Consider the following 25,636-nt stretch of genomic DNA (forward strand, 5'->3'; position numbering starts at 1 on the left):
GTTGTCCGCACTGTGTGGAATGCCAACAGGAAAGGGTTAACACACAAGCAACAGCGCCACCTCTGGCAGTTGTTACATGACTTTATGGACCGTTTTGCTACCTCTGCAGATGATGTTGGCCAGACTCCTCCTGTGCAGCATGACATCAATACTGGGAGTGCTTCCCCTATCAAACAGCCCCCGCCGTATGTCACTAGCTAAACAGACAGCAGCTGAGAAGACTCTGCAGGAAATGAGACAGGCCAAGATTATCGAACCCTCTGAGTCTCCCTGGGTCTCTCCTGTGGTTCTTGTCCCCAAGAAGGATGGCAAGTGGCGTTTTTGTGTTGATTATTTGTGGGTAAATGCTGTTACCATCAAGGACTCCTATCCGTTGCCTTGCATTGATGAGTCCCTGAATTTGGTGGCAGGATTAGCCTGGTTTTCATCACTAGACCTGCGCAGTGGCTATTGGCAGGTGCCGCTAACACCTGAAGCTCGACCTAAGACTGCATTCTCCACAGGAAAGGGACTCTGGCAGTTCCGAGTTATGCCTATTGGTCTTTGCAATGCTCCAGCTACCTTTGAACGGTTAATGGATAAGGTATTAGCAGGTATGTCTGGTACTCAATGCCTTGTCTACTTGGATGATTTACTGGTTCATGGCAAGACATTCCAGGATGCTCTGGAGTCCTTAAGGGAGATTCTGCAGAAGCTTCGTATGGCCAACCTTAAACTTCATCCTGATAAGTGCTACCTTCTCTGGAGAGGTGTCATTTCTGGGTCACCGTGTGAGTCAAAGAGGTGTCACCACTGAGAAAGATAAGGTGTCTGTTGTGCAAGAGTGGCCAGAGCCACAGGATCGAAGGCAGATTCGGGAATTTCTTGGACTGGCCTCTTACTATATGGCGATTTGTACCTGAATTTGCCACTATTGCTGCACCCTTGCATTGTGAAGCATTCCAGTCGGGGGGAGGGGGGAGTTGGGGGGTGGTTAACAAGCTGTCTTCTGTAAATTGAATGAAGCCCTTTGCGGTGCACCAATCTTGGCTCCACCCAATATTGACCTGCCATTCCTCCTTGACACCGATGCCAGTGATGTGGGCTTAGGGGCTGTGCTGTCACAGTGGCACACAGAGGGAGAGCATGTGGTGGCTTACTATAGCCGTGCTCTCAGAAGAGCTGAGAGGAATTATTGTGTGACTCGGAGGGAGCTCCTCGCCCTGGTGGAATCTGTTAGTCACTTCAAGCACTACCTGTGTGGCCTCTCTTTTGTGGTACGCACTGATCATGCTGCTCTCCAGTGGTTACTGTCTTTTCGAGAACCTGAGGGTCAGATTGCTCGTTAGTTGGATGAGCTTCAGACTTACCACTTTCAAGTAGAGCATCACCCTGGTGAGCAACACAAAAATGCAGATGATCTGTCTCGACGACCCTGTGCAGATCAGGGGTGTGCCTATTGTGAGAAAAGGGAGCGTCAAGATCAAAGCTGTGAGGATCCTGATAAGATTCAGTGCCAGGTTGTACCCAAGAATGGCGAGTCAGTCAGGAATGTGACCCTGAGGTCAAGAAGGTTCTCCACTGGAAAGAGGAACAGCATCGTCCCTGCTGGGAGGAAGTGGCACTTGAATCACCTGCAGTTAAGGGTCTTTGGTTCCAGTGGGACAGCTTGGTTGTGGAATAAGAGGTATTGAAATGATTTGTTTTTGTCGTTTGGGGTTTGAGCTCAGGTAACGTTCTAGCTTAGCCAACATTAAATTAGAAAACAGCTTGTCAGAAGTGGGATTCGAACCCACGCCTCCAGGGGAGACTGCGACCTGAACGCAGCGCCTTAGACCGCTCGGCCATCCTGACTTATTATAACTATAATAATGTGGAACACAACTGTCGTTACTCTTTTTATAGTGATTTAGTGACAGTCAATGAAATACTTTGTGTTCGGAACACATAAATCATCTCATGCGGCATCATATGCGGAGTTTCATGGGGACATGTTCCCGAAAGGTTGTTTTAGGAGTGACTGGAGAAGCGGCTAGTAGGTTGTGTTGTGGATTTACGGAGTCGGCGTTTTTCTTTTTCTGTTTTGCTTTTATGAGAGAAATACAAGAGATTGTAAATAGTTCAAAGTCAAAGACGTTCATTTTTTTGTTGTTACAATCCTGTGTTTTTTTTTTCTTCTTTACTGTTTAAGTAAATTGTTTTCGGAACTTTACTTCGTCCCTCTATTTTTTCTTGTTTTTCGAACCTGACGCGGAGGTCGCTACAGTATTTTGATAATAAACGAATACGATCATTAAATCCATCTTCCCTAATGCTCACTTACACCTCGCCTGTCCTTGAAACAGAGGGACATTCTCTACTACATATATTACGGACTTGCTTACTATTTAAAATTTTGCATGAGAAAGGTCACTTCAGCTTGTATATTTTATATTCTGTATTTTACTCTTTTACGTATGAAATCCTCATCCTGTGGGCAAAACAGATCCTCAAGAGGCTGTTTAAATAACTGCAAAGAGTCGTGCATGTGTCCGTGTCGCACGTGTAAACAGCCGAACATGACAAAATATTTAATATGCAAAAATCTATTTGATAAAGTAAATAAAACATTAAAAGTGCTTAAATGTTTCCTTCAGTCCATCCATTTTTAACTCAATTATCCGGAGCAGGAAGGCAGGGAAGCTCGCTGAACAGGACTACAGCCTATCGTAGGATGAATACACAAACACACACACATATGAGGGGCCACTTTAGCAACTTCCATGTCTTTCAAAACAGTCCAGTCTCAGAACGGCATTTTAATATATTTAGGGAACTTGTTCGAAATGTTAAAGTTTTAAACGCATTATTATGATATTTAGGTTATGTTGTAGTATTATATTACGAACTTAGGATATGATGTAAATATGCAGCAGTATGATTGTGACTATTTTTTATGGTTGTCAAACTCCGCCCATGTGCAGCACCTGCGCAGTCTCGAGCCATTCGTTTCTTACGCGGCTTCAAGTGAATGGCGAGAGGGATGTGTAGCGCATATTAACATGATCGTCTTTATCAGTTCTCGAAACTACTGTACTGTGCACATTCAAGCTTTCTGTTGAGTTTCGAATATAACTGGCCTCGGGCACGTGGCAGAACAACGCTAAAATTTGGCTAAGATGCCTTCACTTCCATTACGATCGTAAATGTCTGACGTCACACCCACTTTCGCTGAGTTACAGAGACATTGGTGATTATAGAGCGCCTTTTAGGATCCTGAACATGTGTGACACACGAGTGGAAAAAGACTTTTGCATAATGGCATTAAACAGTGCTAATAGCGATTTTCGCAATCGAAGATTATTTATTGAGTGGCATAGTCATTAATTAACAACTTTCTCCTGTCCTTTTCGTTGAAAACCAGTGTCACAGTATCAAACCTTTCTTTTCTGTATATAGACTTCAATGGAACTCTTATTCTGCCAAAAAATAAATGTTTCTCATACAAATGAACACATCCGGGGATATTAAAATGCATAATATGGCAGCGTTACATTCCTGTATATTTAAAAATAAATAAATTGTATGTTTATTCGTTTTATGGGACTTTTTTTTGCGAAAACGAATTTTCATATATTTAGCACTCTGTGCCAACTCTATATATAAACGATATACACGAATCTATAAACGTATCATGTGTATACACTCTTAATAAATAAATACGTCAATTAAAAAAAAAAACTAGCAAAACCGGATCCTTTAACTTCTTTAAAAATATTAGATATATATATATATATATAGTTAATTATATTTCATGCTGTAGAATAGCATATATATTATAGATATATATATATAGTTAATTTTATATATATATATATATATATATATATATATATATATATATATATATATATATACTGCTCAAAAGAATTAAAGGAACACTTTTAATCAGAGTATAGCATAAAGTCAATGAAACTTATGGGATATTAATCTGGTCAGTTAAGTAGCAGAGGGGTTGTTAATCAGTTTCAGCTGCTGTGGTGTTAATGAAATTAACAACAGATGCACTAGAGGGGCAACAATGAGATGACCCCCAAAACAGGAATGGTTTAACAGGTGGAGGCCACTGACATTTTTCCCTCCTCTTCTTTTCTGACTGTTTCTTCACTAGTTTTGCATTTGGCTACAGTCAGTGTCACTACTGGTAGCATGAGGCGATACCTGGACCCTACAGAGGTTGCACAGGTAGTCCAACTTCTCCAGGATGGCACATCAATACGTGTCATTGCCAGAAGGTTTGCTGTGTCTCCTGCACAGTCTCAAGGGCATGGAGGAGATTCTAGGAGACAAGCAGTTACTCTAGGAGAGCTGGAGAGGGCCATAGAAGGTCCATAACCCATCAGCAGGACCAGTATCTGCTCCTTTGGGCAAGGAGGAACAGGATGAGCACTGCCAGAGCCCTACAAAATGACCTCCAGCAGGCCACTGGTGTGAATGTCTCTGACCAAACAATCAGAAACAGACTTCATGAGGGTTGCCTGAGGGCCCAAATGTCTACTGCCCCTGTGCTCACTGCACAGCACCAGAGAGCTCAATTGGCATTTGCCATAGAATACCAGAATTGGCAGGTCCACCACTGGCGTCCTGTGCTTTTCACAGATGAGAGCAGGTTCACCCTGAGTATATGTGAAAGACGTGAAAGGGTCAGGAGAAGCCGTGGAGAATATTATGCTGCCTGTAACATCGTTTAGCATGACTGGTTTGGTGGTGGGTCAGTGATGATCTTGGAGACATATCCATGGAGCAACTCCCAGACCTCTACAGGCTAGACAACGGCATCTTAACTGCCATTAGGTATCAGGATGAAATCCTTGGACCTATTGTCAGACCCTACGCTGGTGCAGTAGGTCCTGGTTTCCTCCTAATGCACGACAATGCCCGGCCTCATGTGGCAAGAGTATGCAGGCAGTACCTGGAGGATGAAGGAATTGAAACAACTGAATGGCCTTCACGATCCCCTGACTTAAACCCAATAGAACATCTGTGGGACATTATGTTTCGGTCCATTAGGCGCCGCCAGGTTGCTCCTCAGACTGTACAACAGCTCAGGGATGCCCTCATACAGATCTGGGAGGAAATGCCACAAGACACCATCCGTCGTCTCATTAAGAGCATGCCCCACGTTGTCAAGCATGCATACAAGCTCGTGGGGCCACACAAGATACTGAAAAGCATTTTGAGTAGCAGAAATTAAGTTTTTGAAAAAATGGACTAGCCTGCCACATCTTCATTTCACTCTGATTTTAGGGTGTCTACACAATTGAGCCCTCTGTAGGCAGAAAACTTTTATTTCCATTAAAAGACTTGGCATCCTTTTGTTCCTAAGACATTGCCCTGTCGTTATTTGTATAGATATCCAACTTCATATTGAGATCTGATGTATCCAATGTGTTTCTTTAAAGTGTTCCTTTCATTTTTGTGAGCAGTGTATTTGTATATATATATAGTTAACTAGCAAAATACCCGCGCTTCGCAGCGGAGAAGTAGTGTGTTAAAGAAGCAATGAAAAGAAAAGGAAACATTTTGAAAATAACGTAACCTGATTGTCAATGTAATTGTTTTGTCACTGTTGTGAGTGATGAGTGTTGTTGTCATATATATATATATATTTACACACACACACATAAACATATATATATATATATATATATATACATATCTATACATATACACATACATATATATCTACATATATACACACACATATATACACACATATACATACATACACACACATATATACACACAAATACATATATATATATACATATATACACACACACATATATAAACATATATATACATATACATACATATCTACATATATACACACACAGCTATTTCGTATCAGTGCAATACGCTGTTTGTTAAAACGTTGACTCCGCTCTTACGTGCAATAATAAATCAAATCATTCAGTTGTCTTTGCTCATATGTCATTTTAGAGCTGGACGCCTGGCATCTTTTTTGGCCACAGGTTCGTTTCTGTTTGCTGTGAGGTTCTGTGTTGTGGAGATTCTCAGGATGGATTGCATGTGCTCATCAGTGAGGCGACTCCTGTGTGCTGTTTTGTTAGTCTTTATTACTGAGAAGAGCTTCTCACACAGATATGTGCTACCAAACATGCACAAGGTTCGAGCCGCATGTAGACGGACTTTTTTTGTTCATCAAAGTCACCAAAGCGCCGTGCAAACTCAGTGCGCAGTGCGCTCAGTTTATCAGCAAAGTGCGTATTTGGGAACACCGTAGTGACGACTTGGTGTAACAGTACTTGGCAACAGGGAAAGTGGGGCAAGTTGCACTGGTGCATTTGTGTCTCCCATAAAAGCAGCTTCACTTGAAATCACTTTGTGATTGTGCACGGGTTAAAACGTCCGCTGAAGTGTCAGATTCTTATTTAATTCTTCTGTTTTCTGTATCTTCTGAATTGCATTCAGGTTACCCTGATGCAAGGCAGCTGAAGCGCTGCATTATGGGATCTGTAGTTTATTGTGTTACCAGCGCTTCATATACCCGGGCTTTAATAACAATAATACAGTATATAAAATGATCTCGCGGGCGGATAGAATTACACGCCGGGCCGGATGTGGCCCGCGGCCCTTGAGTTTGACACATATGGACTAAATAGAACTTGAAAAGATATGTTTCATTCAAATGTGATCGCGCAATTCAGATTCAATGAGTCATCCTCCCCTCGCTCTTACTTTTTTACCGTTCATCTAATGAATACACTGTGTATGGCTTTACCAAAACAATCATTGATGGCGAATAAAGTATCCATTATTCGAGTATGTAGAGCAGGATATATATATATATACATATATATATATATACCCGCGTATCGCAGCAGAGAAGTAGTGTGTTAAAAAAGGTAGAAAAAGAAAAGGGAACATTTTAAAAATAACGTAACATGACTGTCAATATACAGTATTTGTTTTGTGAGTGTTACTGAGTGTTGCTGTCATCAAGGATTTGATTATCATTATTTCTTTCAATCAGGTTCGTATTTGTAGGATGTGTTGTGTTCAAGTTACATTCCGTGTTTGTCAATCGTAAAGATGACAGGTTTCATTCATCGATTCGTTTCTTACTGCATCAATAAACAGCTCGTCTTCTTCTTTATCTGAGACCTGACACACTGCATGCACGGGTTTTTTTTACACTGTCTTCCTTTAGCGGGACATTGACTTTTTCCACCGTGTGCTTTGTTTCCGCAGTAGCTGGATTTATGAATATGCTTATCAGACGCTTCATATTTTTTGCTGCCTTTTCAATTGTGTAATTCGGTTTTTGTTCAGCGCTCTTTGGAACTGTTGCCTTTTATCTGTGCACTGCGTCAGTTCACGTGAGCGCTCGGTGTACATGCATCGAAGGTTCCCAGCTGTGCTGGTGCCATCTCGTGCTATGTCCGTGGCTGTATTTAATGTTACCTTAGTCCTGGCACTTAAAACTTTCTCTCGCAGTTTCGCTGAGTTTGTGTCAAACACCACCCTGACCATCTCATCTTCCTCTCCATAAGCACAGTCCTTCACCCGTGAATATTTACCCGTGGCAGTTTGCTATTGGATTGCCGCTGACGGACGGCCTTATATGGGCAGGCACTAAATTACAAGCGCCAGCGCAGCCTGTCTATGAACTTAATTTAAAGTGTAGGTTTACATCGTGCTTTGTTTCCGAAGTAGCAGAACTCATGAATATGGTTGTATATGTCACTCGCTCGCTTCTTATTGTTTCGCTGCCTTCTCAATTATATAATGCATGTTTTCTTAAGCGCTTTTTTGAGCTCTTCCTGGTTTTCTATGTACTGCGTGATTACGTGGGAGGCGTGATGATGTCACACGAAACTCCGCCCCACGGCGTTGAAGCTCATCTCCATTACAGTAAATGGAGAAAAACTGCTTCCAGTTATGACCATTACGCGTAGAATTTCGATATAAAACCTGCCCAACTTTTGTAAGGAAGCTGTAAGGAATGAACCTGCCAAATTTCAGCCTTCCACCCACACGGGAAGTTGGAGAATTAGTGATGAGTCAGTGAGTGAGGGCTTTGCCTTTTATTAGTATAGATTATATATCATGCTGTAGAATAGCATACAGTGGTGTGAAAAACTATTTGCCCCCTTCCTGATTTCTTATTCTTTTGCATGTTTGTCCACACAATGTTTCTGATCATCAAACACATTTAACCATTAGTCAAATATAACACAAGTAAACACAAAATGCAGTTTTTAAATGATGGTTTTTATTATTTAGGGAGAAAAAAAATCCAATCCTACATGGCCCTAAAAACTATCAAAAAACAGGGCCTGTTTAAAGCCCATTAAAGGCATTTCTTTTGTGATTTTGAGCCATACAACAAACAATTTGTTATTGTAAACAGGGGAACTATCATTCCATCCATTATGTATGTATATTTTTATGTATGTATTTATATATTTTAATTTAAAGAGCCTTGGTGAAAAGCAAAATTCCCCCTGGAAAAAAATGATCTATCTATCTATCTATCTATCTATCTATCTATCTATCTATCTATCTATCTATCTATCTATCTATCTATCTATCTATCTATCTATCTATCTATCTATCTATCTATAATGTTTCATTTTTAATTGTATTACCAAATTGACACAATGCATTGTATTAATGTCATGTACTCAAATGTTTTATGGCCATTTGTAAAAACTGCATTTCAGTTTTTAACTCTTCTGCATTCCTTGATGACCTTCTTAATCTTTTGTTTCAATTGAGTAGCCATTTTTAAATCTCATACAAAGGTCAGCAATGGTGAAATTGAAAACAAAAAATACTTTATGCAGTGGCTAACGAGAAATGACTAACTTCTATGAATAGAAGATTAATTTTTCAAAGGTGCTGAGTTTATTAAGACAGTTCAATTCAGTGTTGTAGGGTCTTGTCATTCACTCATATTTTACTGCATATACAGTAGTAGGCTTTGGAGTGTATTTGATCAGTTGACACAGTTCAGGATGAGAGTACATTGACAATGTGACAGACAATACAGGGGAGTAAATAACAATACAGGAATTATACATGTAGCTAAAACTGCATGACTAGCGAGCCTTATATGGCAGGATCGTTAGCTTGAGCTTGTAGCCCCTTTTCTCGCAAATCAGACATGAAAGAGTGTTAAGCTACGAAGGCATGAGAATGCTGGGCAAATACATGATATTTAAAGAGATTTGCTTGTATACTTTAGTGTTTAAGAAACTCCTATAACGTTCTAGCTTAACCATCATTAAATTAGAAAACAGGTTGTCAGAAGTGGGATTCGAACCCACGCCTCCAGGGGAGACTGCGACCTGAACGCAGCGCCTTAGACCGCTCGGCCATCCTGACTTGAAAGAGGGGTGGGTGGCGTTTGGTGAGTCTGTCCTCTTAAAGTTTCGAGCAGCCATATACTGTCCATCGACACTTGATTGAAAAGCTGGGATGAGGAGTGAGTGTATTAGTCGAGGTATAGCTGCAATTCTTGAGAGACGATCTATCAAGAATTATAGTAGGGATCAGGTTCGAATCCCGCTCTTGCCACGTTGCTGAATGGAAGACGATATCTCTAAAATTTATTTAAAAAAAAACAAAAAAAACTTTCTCTTCAACGAACGGTGCTTTGAATCCTACATTGCAGATGTAGTTGTTTATTCTTCTTTTTTGATTAAACGAAAACTGTTTAATGAATGATTTGTCAAGGAACACACGGACAACAAGCATAGTTAAAAATCACACTTAAACAAACTGCCTGCCCATTCTATTGAATCCTAATTATAACAAATAATAATGCATTTCACTTCCTTATATAGCACCTTTACCATGGTCTGAGACGACTGCACAGATAATCAAGAGGGATACAAGAAAAATGAAAGCACAATAAGAATGAATAAATAATAGTGCACAGCCTGGTGTCTGTATGTATTTATAAAATTTGGGAAGTAATATATTCTAGTTGATGCTGACATTTAATTCATTTGAAGTAGATAAAAAATAAATATTTGGAAATATTGCAAAGGGAATTGTTTAAATACTCTGCGAAAAATAACTATATGTGTTCTAGTAAACAGCACACACACCACTTTTTTAAAAAAGCATACCAGTCACTTGTTTTTACAGGTACATATATACAGTATATACTGTATATATAATTTTTACTGCAGTAATTCATTAACAATTATTGGTCTTCATATACCACAAAGACTTTACTAGGGTCTTTTGAAGGAAATTTGTACACATAGTTCATTTACCTTTTCAGATAAAAATGAACTCGCCCAAACAATGAATTAAAAAAAAAAAGTTTTTAAACTGGCAAAGAGAAAAGCCAAGCAAAATGACACCTTTTATTGGCTAACTAAAAAGATTACAATATGCAAGCTTTCGAGGCAACTCAGGCCCCTTCTTTAGGCAAGATGGAATCAAATTGGCAAAGATGAAGTCAAGAAAAAAAACTTTTCACTTTCTATGATTGCTATTTTTGTAATTATAGAGCACTTCATATTAGTTTTAAAGCTCATTCTGTAAAAGTAAACTATTATTATACAATTCAATGTTAGTTATACATTATTATATCTATATTTACACGTGTTGCACACAAATTTAATACATGTTATAAACTTAACCAAGAATGTTTAAAAAATCATTTAAAAAATGTGTAGGTGAATGTAAATATATTTGTACAAACCGACACTCGTGAGTAACATTTTTAGACAGTTCAAAAAGAAACGCAAATCGCAAAGCGTCTGTGTGCCAACTCGAGCAAGCTTTTGCAGAATATACAGTACTAGCAATGTGCGCCCAACTACGTTGTGCGTGTTAAAGTTGTCTGTGAAGGGCTCCCTGTTTAAACGCGGCTGCCAGTCGTGAACTGGGCACTTCGTCGCACAGCATTATGATATTTTATAAGGGAAACAAAATTACAAAAGAAAACCCTTGGACATTGATTCGACAGGAATGGTCTACTCGGAATCACTGTCCGAATAGTAATTATGTGGTGGTGTAGGAGCATTTCTGCTTCTGTCCGTTCACAGTCCGTCTCATTTTCACGACGCTATCGTTTCCTCTCACGATGTCTTCTCAACCTTTCTCCAATCTCGCGGGTTGATTTGTGGCAATCCAAAGACTAAGGCAATATACTCAGAGCAATGGTTATAAAAGGGGGACACATAGGTATCCAGGCTCTTTAAAGCATAAATAGGGATCACTTCACTGACATGTGAGCAAGCCACGGTACAACTGTGAGATGCACAGCACTCGCCGGCTACAACGTAACAATGATAATTTCTGGAATATGCTATTACGTTGTCATTCATTTTACCCACTGTCTTTCTTTCATTCATATGTTACGTAGGCACGTACCTTTAATCTTCGGCAATCTCATTCTCTAACCAGCGTAACACTGTCCACCACCCCTTTCGTTATTCTGGCACATTGTTGACATCCGTGAGTAACAACAACGTACTAAACTGGAAGGTGGTTTACACATGCGTGGAATTCACGGGCAAACAAAGATCAAGATCTAAATGAAGATCTCTTTATTTAATGTAAAGCACAACAATTTGTTTAGTTTGAATGTCTGTGTTTTGAGGTGTGACTGGCTTTCTACAGTCATAAGTAGTATAAGCCTGGAGGAGATTCTTAATGCAATGCCTATGTTTTAGCTGTCTCTCTACTGCCATCTAGTGCTACTTCTTCTAATTCATTCGCAGACAAACAAAGATCAAGATCCAAATGAAGATTATATATAGAAACTAGCAAAATACCCGCGCTTCGCAGCGGTGAACTACTGCATTAAAATTTTTATTAAGAAGAAAATTAAACCTTTTTAAACTGTGGGACAATATGCCAATAATTATTTGTTAAGGATCTCTTTGTATACCATGTTGTCAGTTCGGCCCTCCGGTTGTAACATGACCAAGCTGTGCACTGAGCTTACTCTTGAGCATGTAACTTACAGTTGGCCATGTGAACAGTAATCTTGACTCAAATCTCACAGCTTGGATTGCTGCTGTCATAATCGGTTTGAGTTTCATGGTTTGTTTCAATTACGACAGTATTTGTAGGATTTGTTGTGTTGAAGTGACATTTGGCATCTGTGAAACGTTGTAAGCACACAACCGGTTTCATCGATAAAATCACATCCAGCTTTTGAGAGTTTAAACATTCATAAACATCAAAGTGTCCACTACTGAAATCGTCACCTGTGAATCTAAGATGTTTAAGAGGCATTGGCGGTTGTTGAAAGGTGTAAAATATTTGGCCATTTCGGTACACTTGAAAGCGACAACCGAACAATTCAGCAGCAGCCATTAACTCACATGCAGAACCATAGGTGAAGGGCTTAAGCATTTCACTCTTCTAGTGCTCCTGTGTAGTATAATTATCTCCTGTACCGTCATCAGTCCACACCTTGAACCTGTCCCAGTCATTCAATACATAAGACAGAATGTTCCTCCGGATATCAAGAATGAGCCTGATATGGCCGTGCAATATGTAACAAAGAGAATGGAAAAGGTAGGTGGTATCTCCGCCCATAAGTAACAAAGACTGTTGAAAAGTTCAATATGGCGGCCGACAGTGGCATCATACTACTGAAATAAGTACGTACATTGGTTTCAGTTAGTGGAGGGAAGCCGCCTACCAAATTTCGAGAAGATGGGGCCATAAATAACAAAGTTCAACATGGCGGACGTTGTTGACTGTTATGACCATTACGCGTAGAATTTCGAAATGAAACCTGCTTAACTTTTGTAAGTAAGCTGTAAGGAATGAGCCTTGCAAATTTCAGCCTTCTACCTATACGGGAAGTTGGAGAATTAGTGATGTTGGAAAATTCAATATGGCGGCTGACAGTGGCGTCATACCACCGAAATAAGCACGTACATTGGTTTCGGTTAGCTAAGGGAAGCCACCTACCAAATTTTGTGAAGATGGGGCCGTAAATAAGAAAGTTCAACATGGCGGACGTTGTTGACCGTTATGACCGTTACGCGGACAATTTCGAAATGAAACCTGCTTAATTGTTGTAAGTAAGCTGTAAGGAATGAGCCTGCCAAACTTCAGCCTTTTACCTACACAGGAAGTTGGAGAATTAGTGACGTTGGAAAGTTCAATATGGCGGCTGACAGTGGCGTCATACCACTGAAATAAGTATGTACATTGGTTTCGGTTAGCGCAGGGAAGTCGCCTACCAAATTTCGTGAAGATAGGGCCATGAATAAGAAAGTTCAATATGGCGGACGTTGTCGACCATTATGACCGTTACGCGTAGAATTTCGAAATGAAACCTGCTTAACTTTTTAAGTAAGCTGTAAGGAATGGGCCTGCCAAATTTCAGCCTTCTACCTACACGGGCAGTTGGAGAATTAGTGACGTTTGGAAAATTCAATATGGCGGCCGACAATGGCATCATACCACCGAAATAAGTGCGTACATCGGTTTTGGTTAGCGCAGGGAAGCCGCCTACCAAATTTCGTGAAGATGGGGCCATGAATAAGAAAGTTCAATATGGCGGACGTTGTTGACCGTTATGACCGTTACGTAGAATTTCGAAATGAAACCTGCTAAACTTTTGTAAGTAAGCTGTAAGGAATGGGCCTGCCAAATTTCAGCCATCTACCTACACGGGAAGTTGGAGAATTAGTGACGTGTGGAAAATTCAATATGCCGGCCGACAATGGTGTCATACTACCGAAATAAGTACGTACATCGGTTTTGGCTAGCGCCGGGAAGCCACCTACCAAATTTTGTGAAGATGGGGCCATAAATAAGAAAGTTCAACATGGCGGACGTTGTCGACCGTTATCGACCGTTATGACCGTTACGTGTAGAATTTCGAAATGAAACCTGCTTAACTTTTGTAAGTAAGGAATGAGCCTGCCAAATCTCAGCCTTCTACCTATACGGGAACTTGGAGAATTAGTGATAAGTGAGTCAGTGAGTGAGTCAGTGAGTGAGTCAGTGAGTGAGTCAGTGAGGGCTTTGCCTTTTATTAGTATAGATAAACTGACAAGAGCCTGGCCTGCCCTTTCCGAGTTTTGGTAGCCAACTCGAGCCGTGATTCGTCAATTCTTGGTAGCCGAGTGAGCTGTCATTGGCTAGTTCTTGGTAGCCGAAACGGGTTGTGAATGGTCAATTCTTGGTAGCAGTTACGGGCCACGATTGGCCCGAGCTTTCAATTCTTGGTAGAATCTTGGTAGCAGAAAGCGATCTGATTGGTTTTCGCTACCAAGAATTACCTCGACTCACGGCTGCTCGGGGGGATGTAGTTGTGCAGGTTTCAACTGTGAAGATTCTGAAAAGTTACTACATGATTATTAATGTGATCAACATGTTACTGTAATACACTAAATACCACTAGAAATTAAAACTGGCACATTATAGAAAATAATTCCCACTATCTTAGCAAGCGTTGTGAGATACTGCGCAACATGCTCACCGGTTCCAGACGCCTCACAGCCTTTGTGTCACCCTATTGTGAAATGAGTGTTAGTATTTATACCAATTGCTGTTTTAGGGTTTGTGTTTTGGATCAAGTACATCGTGTCCATACCTTGTTCAGATTTTTCCCCCCTTTGTATTCTTGACTGTACACCCTCCTTAGCTACCCTGAAGATGCTATCAAGTGGATGACAGAGAGCTTAAAATTCTTTCTGGTACATGATCCTTTTTTTCTAATCGAGTGGGAATCTCTGCCGACAGAACGAGCTGTTAAAGACTGTGGGAGCTTGGACTGTTATTTACGGACCGTAAATGTTGCATGGGGAGTGATTTTAATATTTTAAATAAATGCGATTGTAAAGGGGCTCCATAAATCTACTCCTTGCGTCATTGCGTATGTTTATTTCTGGTTTCCATTGAAAGGATAAGAAAGGGACGATATTGGCAATAAATCAAAAAAATTAAAAATAGAAAGAAAGAAAGAAAGAAAGAAAGAAAGAAAGAAAGAAAGAAAGAAATGCGACTGAAAAGAGTTTGTTCTATAATGACATTTCTGACCAGGATTTCAAGGCAGTGGGATGTATCACTTTGTGACCAGTTAAGGATGGTTAGAATGCGGACGCATTTTTAATAAATTGAGAACCTCTGCCTCGGTTCTGTCCCGAAAAAAGTCCCCAAAAAATACCTGACGTGTACACAGATCATTAAATTGTTATCTACATGACTACACTAGTAACAGCAAAAAAAGACCATAAAGAAAACATGTTTGTATTATCTTGTACTTGTTTTGTCGCAAATTGTGTATGGCTGATCCATACTATTTGTCATTTAACTAACTGGAGTGTGGCAGAAAAGTAATGAGAATGGCAACACTGCAAGCGATCTGTCAACGCTGCACTGTTGTCCTTGATAGAGCACGTGTATCAGTACCCTCCCGTAGCTCAGTGTGAGTTTCAACTCCTTCCGTTAACTACGTGATTTTTGTGACTGCCATTAGCGAAGTTGTGTTTTTGGTTGTGTATCACGCAAAATGGAACAGCGGAATTTGGAGCAACGTTGTGCCATTAAACGGCAAATGTGATGTTTGAAAAGTTAAAACAGGCCTATGGGGAACATTCTTTATCCCGAGCTCAAGTTTTTCAGGGAGGACTTCAACTTCAAAAACCAATGAAAGCATCGAACGTGTGAACACTCTTGTGAGATCAGACCGTCGTTTAATATTAAGAATGTTGAGTGAACAATTAAATTTGAACAGATTTACCGTTCATCAAATTTTGACAGAACATTTGCACATGCGAAAGGTCTGTGCCACAATGGTGCCGAAAAACTGCCCTCTCCATAACAGAATTTTTGACCTCAAAAGGCATTCCTGTGGTTCCCCAGCCCCCTTATTCACCTGACCTCAGTCCGTGTGACTTTTTCCTTTTTCCTAAACTGAAAAATGTCCTCAAAGGACGTCATTTTGGGACTTTAAAAAACATCCAAAAGAGTGTAACGGACATGCTGAAGACCATACCGGTTGAAGACTTCCAGCGCTGCTACCAACAGTGGGAACAACGTCTCCATCGGTGTGTAGCTGCCCAAGGGAACTACTTTGAAGGGGATAACATTGATGTTTGAAAAAAATAAAAACTTTGGTAAATAAAAAATCAGTCTCATTACTTTTCTGCCACACCCGTGTATATATATATATATATATATATATATATATATATAGTGAACGCTGGCCCCGGCACAGACAGACGGACATCACATATTTTGTTCCCAACACACTGTTTATTTACACTATTTACAATATAAAAAGTCACGTGCACTCACACAACCCCAGTGCCCCTGGCACTGAATCCCCCAAAGTCCAGGGCCCACAGTCTCTGTGCCTTTGTTCCTGGCCGCCTCCTGTCTTCTCTCCAGCTCCGTCAATACTGCCTCCCGACTTCCACTAATGACTGGAGGGAGGCGGCCCCTTTTATGGGGACCCGGATGAGCTCCAGCTGCTTCCCGGCACTTGGTCTTGGCCACACCCCTGTGTGGTGGAAGTGCCGGCTGCGCACCCGGAAGCCGTCCGTGTAACCCCTGTCGTCTTCTCCCGGCACTTCCTGGTGTGGCGGAAGTGCCGGGCTCCCGGGATAAATAGGCACTGGGGCGCCGCCTGGCGGTGGCCACGGGTCCCTACAGGGTTGGGCTTCCAAGCCCTCTACCCGCGGCCTCCTGCATAACCAGGACGGCCGACCCCTCTCGATCTGGAGGAGGCACACGCCCTCCTCTGGTCCTCCAAGGCATCCCGGCCAGGCTCCATCCCTGGCCAAAGACCACACGGGGTAAACCGTCATCGGGGCGCCGCCTGGCAGTGACCACGGGTCCCTACAGGGCTGGGCTTCCAAGCCCTGTACCCGTGGCCCCCCACATAACCAGGACGGACGGAAAGGTGCCTATTAAATAAAATGTATTACTATTATTAATTATTGAGATGAAAACTTGACCAATGTCAGAAAGTCAAAATAGTAAGACTGCAACTGGCAGTCTGGTCTTTCTTTTAACAGTGAAATTATACACTCAATGACAAAAAATAAACAATTTTATTGTATACAAATTGGCTTAATAATTTCTGAAAACATTTCACACATTTGTCTCTCAATCTCTCTCTCTCTCACACACAGACACACGCATACAAACACAATGTGGTTACTTAAATATATACAGGATAGGATCATTTTTTTTAATATTTATTTTATTAATTTTATTGGAATCCATACAAAGCAATCAAGTTTTTACAGAAAGAAAAATTGAGTTAAGAACAGATCGATCCCCACCCCTGAGAGAGAGAGCAAGCCAAACGGCGTAAAATTTAAGGCTTGTAAACATACCTAAATTAATAAATTCTCTGTGCTTCATGACCTTATTTTAAAATATTACTGATTAGATTCTGCCATGTGTTGAAAAAAGTCTGTACGGATCCTCTAACTGAGTATTTGATTTTTTCCAATTTCAAATAATATAACACATCGGTTTCCCACTGACTTAAAAGAGGAGAGTTTGGGTTCTTCCAGTTTATCAGAATAAGTCTGCGTGCCAAGAGTGTAGTGAATGCAATCACAATTTGTTTGTCTTTCTCCACTTTAAGCCCTTCTGGAAGAACCCCAAACACAGCTGTTAATGGGTTAGGAGGGATTGTGAGTCCAAGGCTGTCTGAAAGGTAATTAAAAATTTTTGTCCAGAATGTTAATTTGGTGCAGGCCCAGAACATGTGACCCAGTGAGGCTGGGACTTGATTACAACGTTCGCAGGTTGGATCTCGCCCTGGAAACATTTTGGAGAGTTTTAGTCGAGACAGATGTGCTCGATATATAATTTTGAGTTGTATAATTGTATGCTTTGCGCATATGGAGCTCGAGTGAATTCTCTGCATTGCTACTTTCCACTCCTTTTCTGATATATTAATTGAGAGATCTTGTTCCCAGTGTCCTCTTGGATCTTTGAAAGGGAGGGATTGTAAAATGATTTTATATATTGTAGAGATGGAGTCTAAGTCCTTGAGATTGAGCAATATTTTTTCCAGCATAAATGAGGGTGCAAGATGAGGAAAATCTGGAAGGTTTTGTTTAACAAAGTTCCTGATTTGAAGATAGTGAAAGAAATGTGTAGCTGGAATGTTAAATTTGGATTGTAATTGTTCATAGGATTCAAAGACGTTGTCTATATAAAGATCTCTAAGCAAGTTAATTCCAAATTTTTTCCAGATCTTAAAAATTACATATGTTTGTGAAGGTTGAAAGAGATGGTTCTCTTGCAGAGGTGCCACAGATAGAAACTTCTCCTTCTTAAAATGCTTTCTACATTGGTGCCAGATTCTAAGTGAGTGGAGCGCAATTGGGTTAGTTGTATATTGCCGATAACGTGTGTTTATTGGAGCGCAGAGCAAGGAATACAAAGAAGTACTGCAGGATTTTACTTCTATTGCAGTCCAAGCCTGTGTATGTTCTTCTATTTGTGTCCAGGTTCTTATCGCCTGTATATTTGCTGCCCAGTAATAAAACTGGAAGTTAGGTAGAGCCATGCTGCCTTCTGCCTTTTGTCTTTGTAGGGTCGCTCTTTTGATGCGTGAATGTTTTGAATTCCAAATAAATGAGGTTATTGTTGAATCTAATTGCTTAAAGAATGATTTATTAATGTATATTGGGATGTTTTGAAATAAAAAAAGGAGCTTAGGAAGAATATTCATCTTAACAGTGTTAATTCTTCCAGCTAGAGTGAGATGAAGAGTTGACCATCTATGCAAGTCTTGTTTAATTTTTTCCATGCAGACGACGAAATTTTGTTGATAAAGAGCTTTATGTTTACTTGTGATGTTTACCCCGAGGTATTTAAACTGTTCTGCAATGATAAAAGGTAGGGTATCTAATCTACAGGATAGGATCTAAAATCCACGAAACAGAACTGTCTTACATAGCTTTTTCTGTGTGTTGCGACTCTGTAATTTGACAGTATTCAGTCTGGTAATATGGTGCAGCCTTAGTTTGTGGAAGACAGACACAACTAAAGACATAAGCATAAAATGATGGTTGTCAATTTCAAACTGTGTTTCTTCAATGTGCTCCTTGAGAAAAAAATACATCAACTGAACCAATCTCAGCCCGAATAAACTGATTGATCAAAGATACACTGACAGCTTGCCCTAATGTCGACTGTCGGATAACACGCTCAGCTACTTTGACCACCTTGACTGTACCCTCAGAAAGAATCATCAAACCTCCTTAGTTTTTTATTGTGAACAAGTGGTAGCTTTGATCATATGATGCCGGTACATTTTAAATGTAAAATGCTCTCAATTGAAAGATGTGTTCCCCTTGTTAACTGCTCATGTGATTATGGTGCATGGTGGTACACATGTGCATGTAAAAGATTTTTTTTTTTGTAAAAAAGGAGACTGCATGTCTGGTGTGCTTTGACCCTGGTCAAGAAGCTTCAGAGAGTGTTGTTACTCTTCCAACGTTTGTATATTACCCAAGAATACGCTATTAATAATTTTCTTGCCATAGCAAGGACATTTAGTCTATATGTCAACAGCCTGGCATAGCTAAAGTTATTATAAAACGTGATTTTCTAATGGCCAAATATAACCAAAACAACTGTTTAGCCTTACCTATGAAATGTAATCCCTCATGATCTGGTTTGGAGTGTACAGCGGTTTGTACAATCCCAAGCAGTACATGGATAAGGCAACTTCAACCATTACTTCACTCCACACCAGTGCCACTCGCAATATGGCGGTGACGTTGACATATGATGCGACTGATTATACGGCATCTAGTAATTCTATATCTATGTCCCTACCAGCTTCACAGTCACTTCCCCTACCTCTTCATATCTTAAATCATTCTTGGGGCAGATTGAAGACTTAAGTGCCAGCTTAAGTGAAGAATTAAAGAAAACATACTAAGTAATTGCAACACAAACCCTGAGTTAATTAATTTTAATGCGAAAAGATGCCGACGAAAGAAGAAAATAAGCTGGCTGCTAGGGTGGGGAAAAGAAGGGCTGCTCAACCTCTGAGCAAACAAACACTAAACGTACAGAGAAAGAGGATGAAAACTATGAATGCTCAAGTCAAGTGTATTCACTGCACATTGTTGTGCAGTGTGCCATTACTGGTATTTAATAAACAAAAATCTATTTGATAAAGTAAATAAAGGTGCTTCAATTTCTCCAACAGTCTGTCCATTTTTTAAACCCACTTATCCATAGCAGGCACACAGGGAAGTTTATCGGGCTCAAGGTGTGACTTTTTGGGTCCCAAACATGTGTGACCCTCAAGTGAGAAAGACCTCTGAATAATGTCATCAAACTGTGTGTGTGTGGGTGCATGTGAATGTAGGGTCTGTCCCCCAGTTTACTCTACCATTTAATTATTCAGTGGCATAGTCCTTAATTAACAACTTTCCCCAGTCATTTTCGTTGGAAGCCAGTGTCACAGTATTAAACTTTCTTTTCTGTATATAGAATTCCATGGCACCCTTTTCCATCCATCCATTATCCAACCCGCTATATCACAACTACAGGGTCACGGGGGTCTGCTGGAGCCAATCCTGCACAAGGCAAGAAACAAACCCCAGGCAGCGTGCCAGCCCACCACAGGGCACTCATACCCACACATCAAGCACACACTAAGGACAATTTAGAATCGCCAATGCATCTAACCTGCATGTCTTTGGACTGTGGGAGGAAACCAGAGCACCCAGAGGAAACCCACGCAGACACGAGGAGAACATGCAAACTCCACGCAGGGAGGACCCGGGAAGCAAACCTGGGTCTCCCAACTGCAAGGCAGCGGTGCTACCCACTGAGCCACCGTGCCGCCCAGCACCCTTTTTCTGGCAATAAAATAAAAAAATAATAATCAATATGTTTCTCATACAATTTAACACACCCTGGAATGTTAAAAATGTATGAGTTACTTTTCCGTAACACTTAAAACATTTTAAAAAAATCAAAAATCAGTTCTATTCGACTTACGACACTCTATTTGCAAAAACAGATTTTTATACATTTAGCTCTGCGTCAGCTATATTTATATACTAGCAAAATACCCGCGCTTCGCAGCGGAGAAGTAGTGTGTTAAAGAAGTAATGAAAAAGAAAAGGAAACATTTTGAAAATAACGTAACATGATTGTCAATGTTGTGAGTGATGAGTGCTGCTGTCATATATATATATATATATATATATATATATATATATATATACAGTATATATATATATATACATACATATACACACACACATATAAACATATACATACATACACACAAATACATATATACATACACACACATACTGTATATAAACATATATATACTGTACATACATATCTACATATATACATACACTCTTTGTGGTGCGAGTGTAACCGACTTGACTTTGCTTTTTCCTGCGTTGTGTAAATAATTATCACGTAGGCACGTTGGGTTAGAACACAAGCTTTTATTTTCCTCTTCCAGTAAACCCCTTTGCAAAACAAAAGGAAAGAAATAGACAGAGCATCACATACACATCTTCTTCCCTCTGCCCCTACAGCGTCCACCGCGCTTCTGGCATTAGAGCCAAAAACGTGGTGCACGCAGGTTGTGAGGTGTGACGCTAATTAACGCTCATGCTACAACAGATTATATTGTTGTTATACTATAAACTATTTACAGGGATCAACACTTTTGGGGAAGTTCATAACAAAAAATAAATAAAATTATAGATAACATTTTACACTTTGCTACATGAGCAACTGTTGCTGGGGGTGCCAGAATCCATCAAGGAAGAAAAATGAAAAACATTATTTGTACAAAATCTTAATTTATTTATCCATTCCCAAATAATTAAATGGGCAGGCTATTTCGTATCAGTGCAATACGCTGCTTGTTAAAACGGATGACTCCTGCTCTTACGTGCAAGTCTGCGTGGATATTATGAACTATTGTATCTGTTCAAGATCTATTTAAATTTTAAATAGAAGGAATTTTTATTTAGTCGACAGAAATGTCTTTGGTAGGAATGTAAGTTAAATGTAGGCATCATTGCATAAATTTTTCTTCACCATAGAAATGTAAAGAGTAAATTCGCCTTACATTCCTACCAAAGATATTTGTGTCGACTAAACAGAACTTGAAAAGATATACTTTTTCGAATGTGATTGCGCAATTTAGATCGAGTTGACGCGCACATCACATCGAGCTTGCGTGCTATTGTGGTTTCGCCTGCGTGCCTCAATAAGTCACCCTCCCCTCGCTCTTACTTTTTTACCATTCATCTAATGATTACACTGAGTATGGCTTTACCAAAATAATCATTGATGGCGAATAAAGTATCCATTATTCATAAAGCTTCAATTGGTGACCTGTCTTTTTGCGTTAACCGCATGTTTTTTCATACGTCTCAAACCAAGGGGATGCGAGGGTAAAATGAATCGGGAAGCGCTGATATATATGTAGCTGATATATATATGTGTATATATATGTATGTATATATATATATTGAAATAGTTTTACTGTGAAATAATGCAAAGAGTACGCGACACGTGTTTTGCCCTAATTTTTTGGTGATCAGGCATACATACTCAGTGCACCCCCTCTCGGGAATTGAACCTCGGACATCGGCGCTAGAGACGAAGCCTCTTCCATTGCGCCTCGGCGTGTGGTTTGTCTATTTGAGAGTATGTAGATCACAGCTTTTACACTGTCTTCCTTTAGCGGGACATTGACTTTTTCCACCATGTGCATTGTTTCCGCAGTAGTTGCACTTATGAATATGCTTGTATGTGTCAGACGCTTTATATGTTTTTGCTGCCTTCTCAATTGTGTAATTCGGTTTTTGTTCAGCACTCTTTGGAACTGTTGCTTTTTGTCTGTGCACTGCGTCAGTTCACATGAGCCGCTCGGTGTACATGCATCGAAGGTTCCCAGCTGTGCTGGTGCCATGTTGTGCAATGTCCACGGCTGTATTTAATGTTAGCTAAGAGCCGGCACTTAAAAGTTTGTCTCGCAGTTTCGCTGAGTTTGTGCCAAACACCACCCTGACCATCTCATCTTCGTCTGCATAAGCACAGTCCTTCACACATTAATATTTAGTGGCAGTGTTTCTATTGGATTGCCGCTGACGGACGGCCTTATATGGGCAGGCACTAAATTACGTGGGAGGCGTAAGTCCGCCTCCCACGGCCATCGAGCAGACGTCTATTATAGTATATGACGAAAAAATAGGTTCCAGTTATGACCATTATGCGTAGACTTTCGAAATGAAACCTGCCAATTTTTTGTAAGTAAGCTGTAAGGAATGAGCCTCCCAAATTTCAGCCTTCTACCTACACAGGAAGTTGGAGAATTAGTGATGAGTCAGTGAGTGAGTCAGTGAGGGCTTTGCCTTTTATTAGTATAGATAGTCACCACACACGAATCTGTGTAACTAACGTGTGTAGGAAAAGACAAAGCCAGATCCTTAACCAGTTTCCCCCCCAACACATTAGACCAGTGTTTCCCAAACTCTGTCCTGGGGATCCCCTGTGGCTGCAGGTTTTTGTTCCAATCAGCTTCTGTTTTTAATTGAACTCCTGGGCTAATTAAGTGAACTGATATTTCCCATGTTCTGTGTTTAGGGAACAATATAGAAATTAGAAAATTAAGTTTGCTAAAAAAATATAATTAAATCTACCAAACAGTTATATAGGTATATTTTCATCATGATTTTCATTCTACTTTTCTAGGTGTTCTAATTGTTTAATTAATCCATTATTTACTAATTAGTGGGTCTGACGCTAAAGTAGTCTTTGATTATTCAGTGTCGTTTGCCTGGATGTCTGCTCATTTTTAATTGTTATTAATAAGATACAACAAAGGGGAAAAACCTACACAGATAAAGGGCAAAGTATAATGAAATCAACAAAAAAGAATTAAGCATTTAAATCTATAGCAAAAGCAGAAATATTTATAAATGCCATAAATGTAAAAATCATGCTGCTGTGCTTTTCTGAATGTCAAATAAAAGAAAAACAAAATACCAGTTAATTAAATGAGATGAATGTTATCAGGTGTTTTCACTGATTAGGAATCTGGTTGGAACAAAAACCTGCAGCCACAGGGGGTCCCCAGGACCGAGTTTAGGAAATACTGCGTTAGACCATCCCATGTGAGCAGTGAATACAAGGAGGCTTTATGTAGCGAGAACCAATCGGATCGCTTTTCTCTACCAAGACCCCCCGAAGAATTAAAAGCTCGGGCCAATCGCAGCCCGTATCGCCTACCAAGAATTGACCACTCACAACTCGTTTCTGCTACCAAGAATTGGCGAATCATGGCTCGTGTCGGCTACCAAGAATTGGAAACGGTGGGTGCACCTCTTGTCAATGAATGCGTTCTGCAAAAGTTTGTTCGAGTCGGCACACAGACGCTTTACGATTAATTTTGAACTTTCTAAAAATGTTATTCACAAGTCTCGGTTTGTGGAGAAAAATACCCTTCAGTAGCAAAATATGTATTTATTTAAGTTTGTCATAAAAGTTTCATAAATGTATTGATTATTGTTGTTTAACGCAACCTTTGATATGCCTTTACCTATCTGACATTTAGTTTGCAATCTGATAGTCTAAATTGATTATGAACGGATTTATATACTTACATTAATGTACACATTTTTTAAATCATTTTTTAATCATTCTTGGTGCAGTTTATTACAGTTATTAAATATGTTTGCAAAACGTGTAAAGAAAGATATAATAATGTACAAATATAATAAACATTGGTGAATTGCATAATCATAGTTTCATTTTACAGGATGAGCTTTAAAAGTAATAATAATAATAATAATAATAATAATAATAATAATAATAATAATATGAAGTGCTGTGTAATTATAAAAATATGAATAACTGAAAATGAAAACTTTTTTTCTTGACTACATCTTTGCTAATTTAAAAGCTTTTTTATTCATTGTTTGGATGAGTTCATTTTTAACTGAAAAGACACATATATTTCATATTTTCTGGTATAAAAACACCAATAATTCTTAATTAACTACTGTGGTAAAAATATAAAATATATGAAAACAAATGACTGGTATGTTGTATGATTTTTTATACTTCCCAATAATTTCACAAATTGTTCACATCAATAATAATAATAATAATAATAATAATAATAATAATAATAATAATAATTTTATTCTATTTTAACATTGACATTATAAAATATGCTTATAAAATAGACCAACACCTTTAATACTCTGACGATTCTGATCATGCTGTAGTAGAAGAACGCTCCCTGATCAAGCATTAGCTAGTAGTAATAAATGGTGCAGAGGGACAAGCTCTTTCTCCTGCCTGATACTGATTTGACTTGTTAGAAGGGTAAGTTCCTTTCTTTATGATATTCATTACTTTCTGACAGTATATAGGTAGGGTCTGCGAAGTTTTTATTTTTATCAAAGTCTTAATGTACAGAAGTGATTAACAGGATAGTGTCGAGTGATTGTGATTGTTTTATCCTGCAAATGGACTGGCACCCTGCCCAGGGATTGTTCATGCCTTGAACCCACTGCTTGCTAAGTTAGAAATGATATGTGCTTTTAAGTTAAAGTTAAGCATTCAAGATCTGGGAGGGGATGTGACAGGAAGTAAGAATGTTATTGTTTTGATTTGGCTT

The 25,636-nt window shown here is 39.6% G+C and overlaps 2 non-coding genes across 2 annotated transcripts; both read right to left on the bottom strand.

Moving 5' to 3' along the window:
* Window positions 1–1,750: 1,750 nt before the first annotated feature.
* trnal-cag lies at window positions 1,751–1,833 on the bottom strand. The gene has a single exon. It is a non-coding gene; the product is annotated as a tRNA-Leu (tRNA).
* A 7,456-nt stretch (window positions 1,834–9,289) lies between these two features.
* Window positions 9,290–9,372, bottom strand: trnal-cag. The gene has a single exon. It is a non-coding gene; the product is annotated as a tRNA-Leu (tRNA).
* Between the last annotated feature and the right edge of the window lie 16,264 nt (window positions 9,373–25,636).

Source organism: Polypterus senegalus, chromosome 1, assembly GCF_016835505.1.
Source record: "Polypterus senegalus isolate Bchr_013 chromosome 1, ASM1683550v1, whole genome shotgun sequence".
NCBI lineage: Eukaryota > Metazoa > Chordata > Cladistia > Polypteriformes > Polypteridae > Polypterus > Polypterus senegalus.